Source organism: Aegilops tauschii, chromosome 6 (genome assembly GCF_002575655.3).
Source record: "Aegilops tauschii subsp. strangulata cultivar AL8/78 chromosome 6, Aet v6.0, whole genome shotgun sequence".
NCBI classification, from domain to species: Eukaryota; Viridiplantae; Streptophyta; class Magnoliopsida; order Poales; family Poaceae; genus Aegilops; species Aegilops tauschii.
Window position 1 is genome coordinate 241,924,016 of NC_053040.3, and position 6,696 is coordinate 241,930,711.

A 6,696-nucleotide genomic window follows, 5' to 3' on the forward strand; every position below is an offset into this window, starting at 1 on the left:
TTAGGCCATTTGTAGACTTTTTCGAAAAAAAATTGTTGCAGAGCAAAAAAAGAGAGGAAAAAGTGCAAAAAAGGAAAAAAAAGTAAAAAATTCAGAGTGTGCTCCTCCCTTGTTTACGTGCAGCGCCGTGATTTTGTTAGTGTTCTAGGCTCGCGTCTCTAGCACGGTCTAGCCTAGGACCAGCACAGTACCGTCGTTGAGCGTTTATTCAACTTTGCATCTCTGAATTGATTATTGCTGGCCCTTTTTGCTACCATATTATAAGCCTTTCCAGCTCGACATACATCTACATCGTGCGTTTGACTCTCCCTGGTAATCGCTCTATCCAAGCTTTGAGAGTTTTGACTACATCGGTTGCCGATCACCGCCTGCTGATGGGTAAGAACAGGTATGAATTTGAGATTTGCTTGACGGATTTGTGACACCCACCACCACCACCACCTGTTAGTAGTCTATAGGATCATATTTTTGTGTGTTACTATTGCTGCTAACCATGCCAGGATCACAAGCCGACGAGATTGACTGGGAGAACTTAACGAACAAGGAGCTTCATGATAAGTTTCAGCAAATGATGACTGAAGAGGTGCAAGATGTGCTGAACAATTTTGAAGAGGCCATGGAGAAGATCACTGGCCTTGAGAAGACGTTCGAAACAAAGCTCGATAACAGATTTAATGAACTGCTTGCGCGTCTTCCACCACCGACTGCACCTGCCGCACCTCTACAACAACAACAACAACGACTACCTCCACGTCGGGAAACAGCCCTCCGCCGAGCGAGCCGTGTCCCTCTTCAGCCTGGCCAAACTGCTGCTGCTGCTGTTGATACTTCCGTGGCTCCTGGTGCTGATATGGAGGAGGATGATTATGCGGGAGATTACGAGGATGAGGTTGATCAAAATAAGAACTATGTGCAACCACTAGCACCACAACCACCAGGTCGTCCACATGCAAATAATGGCAATGTTAGGGCTCCCCCTCAGGTACGAGATCATGACCATCTCCCTAAACTGAAATTGAATATTCCACCATTTGAGGGTAGATATGTTCCTGATATATATCTTACTTGGGAGTTAGAAACTGAACAACGATTTACATGTTTACAATATCCTGAGGAGAGACGTGTTCCTGCTGCTGTTTGTGCTTTCACTAGCTTTGCATGCGTTTGGTGGTCTGAACATTGTAGATTATATCATGTTCCAGCTACTTGGGCTGCTTTGAAAACTGCTATGCGTACTCGTTGGGTTCCACCATATTATCAACGTGAATTACTTCAAAAATTGCAGCGCTTAAGACAAGGAAAAAATTCTGTAGAAGAATATTATCAGGAATTACAAACTGGCTTGATTAGATGTGGTATTGTTGAGGAGAATGAAGCTATGCTTGCACGTTTTTTGGGTGGATTAAATAGAGAGATTCAGACCATTCTAGAGTATAAGGATTATAATAATATCACTCGTTTATTCCATCTTGCTTGTAAAGCTGAATGTGAAGTGCAGGATCGGCAGGCATTGGCGCGAACTAACTTTTCTGCAGGTCGACCTTCATCATGGACACCACGTGCATCATCAACTTCCACTGCACCATAACCTCCTTCAGGTGCCACCTCCAACCGTGATACAAGAAAGCAGGCACAACCACCACTATCTGCCAAGAGCACACCTGATGAGGACATCAATACCATTGTTACACCCACATCCCCTGCTGCTATACATACTGGACCAATTACTAGAGCTCGCGCACGCCAATTAAATTACCAGGTACTTTCGTTTCTTGGTAATGATTCTAATGTTCATGAGAATATGATGCTGCCTAAATTGGATACATTTGTTTTGCTTACAAATGAAGGGCCTAGCTTTGAGAAGGATGAACATTGGAGCAAGAACAAGCATGGAGATGATGGCATGCGCATGGGGAACAAGAACGGAGTTACAAGTGATGATTTCAGGATGTTGAAGCCACCATAATGCGTGCATGAAGCCTTGGACGAAATATACAAGATGCTACTTCATAACTTTCGTCCAGAGGCTATTCTAGCTGCTGCGTCACCTTATTATTAGGCCAGGCCCATGTAATTTCGAAATACTTGAGTATAGGCTGTTTTTAGAGTCCGTATGTGTGGGGAAACAAGAGATAGGGTTGGTTTCGGACCCCTTCCCCAAGGGCCACGAAATTCCCCCCTCTTCCTCCATATATACAGCCCTTAGGGCGTCGTTTAGACTTTGGGTTTTGTTTAGAATAAAAGTTCGCCATAGCTGCAACTTCGCGTACTTCGTTTGTGTTCAATGACTAGACAAAGGCGTCACAGAACCCCACCTTGATCAATAAAGCTTTCATCTTATATTCCCAATATCCAGATTGCAATCTCAGTTTCTTGCTTGTTCTTCGTTTGCTCGCAGGAAACAGACCCTCGTGGTCAGGTTGATCGTGCTCCGGCGTGGTCAATAACCTCTCGGAGTTGGTTTAGCGATTGCTAAGGCGCGACGTCATCGCACGTTCGTAGTCGGATCGTCAAAGTCGACTTCCACCAAAGCGATATCCATCATCTTATCGAAAGACAGGACACCTTTGCCTCTATCAAGTGGTATCAGATTTCCAGGTTGCTCGGTGAGATTTTACAGTTTTTCGTAGTTTAGATCGAGCTTGTTCTTCATACCTATAGTCCACAAAAAAGCCAAAAAAATTTAGGGTTAGTTCATCCTATCCGAACCAATCTGAGCCTTTGCATAATCTTTTCTGTGTTTGCTTTGTTGAATTTGCGGTTGCGTCGTCGTGTCAAGTTGCTGGTCTTAGCGTCTAGTCCTTTAGAGTTTCGAGTTCTGTTCACAGGTTGTCACGTCGCCGCTGCCATATATCACCACCGCATCATCATCATCGCTGCTGCCATATACCACCACCGCGCCAATTCACCTCCAATCCGAGTCCATATACGCCACCACATATCCGCCGCCATCACGCCAATCCGAGTACACCTGCAACATATATCCGCCACCAGTCCGAGTTCCACCAGATTCATCTCCGCCACCAGTCCGAGTTCCACCAGATTCATCTCCGCCACCAGTCCTAGTCCAAGTCCAGTATTTTGTTACTCTGTTTTGGATTTCCAGATCACGCCATACTCCGAGTCGTGACAGAGAAGGACTCCCAAACTTTTGTGTTACCCGCAGTAGAAAAATAGTTCCAGTTTCAAAAAAAAAACTAAGTCTGGAAAATTCTGGCTAGGCAGTTTTTAGACTATTTGTAGACTTTTTCGAAAAAAAATTGTTGCGGAGCAAAAAAAGAAGAAGAAAAAAAGTGCAAAAAAAAGTGAAAAAAAATTCAGAGTGTGCTCCTCCCTTGTTTACGTGCAGCGTCGTGATTTTGTTAGTGTTCTAGACTCGCGTCTCTAGCATGGTCTAGCCTAGGACCATCACAGTACCGTCGTTGAGCGTTTATTCAACTTTGCATATCTGAATAGATTATTAATGACCCTTTTTGCTACCATATTATAAGCCTTCCTAGCTCCACATACATCTACGTCATGCGTTTGACTCTCCCTGGTAATCGCTCTATCCAAGCTTTGAGAGTTTTGACTACAACGGTTGCCGATCACCACCTGCTGCTGGGTAAGAACTGGTAAGAATTTGAGATTCGCTTGAAGGATTTGTGACACACCACCATCACCACCACTTCCTAGTAGTCTGTAGGATCATATTCTTTTGTGTTTCTATTGCTGCTAACCATGGCAAGATCACAAGCCGATGAGACTGATTGGGAGAACATGACGAACAAGGGGTTGCATGATAAATTTCAGCAAATGATGAGTGGCCAGGTGGGAGATGTGCTAAACAGATTTGAAGAGGCTATGGAGAAGATACATGCCGTGGAGAAGTCGTTTGAGACAAAGCTGGATAACAGGTTTAATGAATTGCTCAAGCGTCTTCCCCAACCACCACCGGCTGCACCTGTCGCACCTCTACAACAACAACAACCACATCTCCAACGCCGCCTTCCAAATCAAGTGGGACGAGCACAGCGCATTCCAATTGAGACTGGTCAAAATTCGGGTGCCGCTGCACCTACTGTTGATGCTTGTTTGGCTCCTCCTACTGCGGCGGCTGAGGAGGCTGACGATTATGCGGGCGATTATGAGGATGAGGTTGATCAAAATCAGAACTACGTGCAGCCACCAGCACCACCTCCAGCAGGTCGACCTTAGGTATATATTCGCAACGGTAGGCCTGCACCACCACCTCAGGTATGAGATCATGACCATGTTCCTAAACTGAAATTGAATATTCCACCGTTTGAGGGTAGATACATTCCTGATGTATATCTTACTTGGGAGTTAGAAACTGAACCACGTTTTACATGTTTACAATATCCCGAGGAGAGACGGGTTGCTGCTGCTGTTTGTGCTTTCACTAGTTTTGCATGTGTATGGTGGTCTGAACATTGTAGATTATATCCTATTCCAGCTACTTGGGCTGCTTTGAAAACTGCTATGCGTACTCGTTGGGTTCCACCATATTATCAACGTGAATTGCTTCAAAAACTGCAGCGTTTACGACAAGGGAAAAATTCTGTAGAAGAATATTATCAGGAATTACAAACTGGCATGATTAGATGTGGTATTGTTGAGGAGAATAAAGCTATGCTTGCACGTTTTATGGGTGGTTTAAATAGAGAGATTCAGACCATTCTAGAGTATAAGGAGTATACTAATATCACTCGTTTATTCCATCTTGCTTGTAAAGCTGAACGTGAAGTGCAGGATCGACAAGCATTGGCGCGAACTAACTTTTCTGCAGGTCGACCTTCATCATGGACACCGCGTGCATCTTCTACTTCCACTGCACCAGCACCTCCATCAGGTTCCACCTCCAGCCGTGATACAAGAAAGCAGGCACAACCACCACTATCTGCCAAGAGCGCACCTGCCGGGCCTGCACAGAGCTCTTCTTCTTCCATGGCATCAACAGGGCACACAAGTGATATTATTTGTCGTCGTTGTAAGGGAAGAGGACATTATGCGCGAGAATGCAAATCTCAGCGTGTCATGATTGCTAGTGAGGATGGTGGGTATGAGTCCACTAGTGACTGTGATGAGGAGACTTTGGCTCTTCTTACACGTGAAGAACATGGTGGAGATGATTCTGAAAATGAGACGCAATACACGGCTCCTGAAGACGCTGACAGGTATGAATGTTTAGTTGCTCAACGTGTTTTGAGTGTGCAGGTCACACAAGCAGAGCAAAATCAGAGGCATAATTTGTTCCATACAAAGGGAGTTGTGAAGGAACATTCTGTTCGCGTCATCATATATGGAGGGAGCTGTAACAACTTGGCTAGCATGGAGATGGTGGAGAAACTATCTCTCACCACAAGACCACATCCACATCCTTACTACATCCAATGGTTCAACAACAGCGGCAAGGTTAAGGTAACACATACTGTTCGTGTGCATTTTAGTATCTCTACATATGCTGATTATGTTGATTGTGATGTGGTACCCATGCAAGCATGTTCCTTATTACTTGCTAGACCATGGCAATTTGATAAAAATTCTGTACACCATGGTAGAAACAATCAGTATACTCTTGTTCATAAGGATAAAAATATTACTTTGCTTCCTATGACTCCTGATTCCATTTTGAAAGATGACATTAATAGAGCTAATAAAGCAAAACAGGAGAAAAATAAGAGTGAAAATCAGATTGTGGCAAAAGAATTTGAGCAAGAAATGAAACCTAATAATAAACCATCTAGTGTTGTTTCTGAAATTAAATTGAAAAGTGCATGCTTACTTGCCACAAAATCTGATATTGATGAGCTAGATTTCAACAAATCCGTTTGCTATACTTTTGTGTGCAAAGAGGCATTATTTTCGTTCGAGGACGTGCCTTCCTCTTTGGCCCCTGCTGTCACTAACATTTTGCACGAGTTCGCTGACGTCTTTCCACAAGACGTGCCACCGGGATTACCACCTATTCGAGGGATTGAGCATCAAATTGACTTAATTCCCGGTGCATCGCTACCCAACCGTGCACCATACCGTACCAATCCAGAGGAGACGAAGGAGATTATGCGCCAAGTACAGGAGCTGCTCGACAAAGGTTATATACGCGAATCTCTTAGTCCTTGTGCTGTTCCTATTATACTTGTGCCTAAAAAGGATGGTACATCGCGTATGTGTGTTGATTGTAGAGGCATTAATAACATTACTATTCGTTATCGTCATCCTATTCCTAGGCTAGATGATATGCTTGATGAATTGAGTGGCTCGACAATATTTTCCAAAGTTGATTTGCGTAGTGGATACCATCAAATTCGTATGAAATTGGGAGATGAATGGAAAACAACATTTAAAACTAAGTTTGGTTTATATGAGTGGTTAGTCATGCCTTTTGGGTTAACTAATGCACCTAGTACTTTCATGAGACTAATGAACGAAGTTTTACGTGCTTTCATTGGACGATTTGTGGTAGTCTATTTTGATGATATACTGATTTAAAGCAAATCTTTGGAAGGACATTTGGAACATTTACGTGCTGTTTTTATTGCTCTACGTGATGCACGTTTGTTTGGTAACCTTGGGAAGTGCACCTTTTGCACCGACCGAGTATCTTTTCTTGACTATGTTGTTACTCCACAGGGAATTGAAGTTGATAAAGCCAAGATTGAAGCTATTGAGAGTTGGCCGCAACCCAAAACGGTC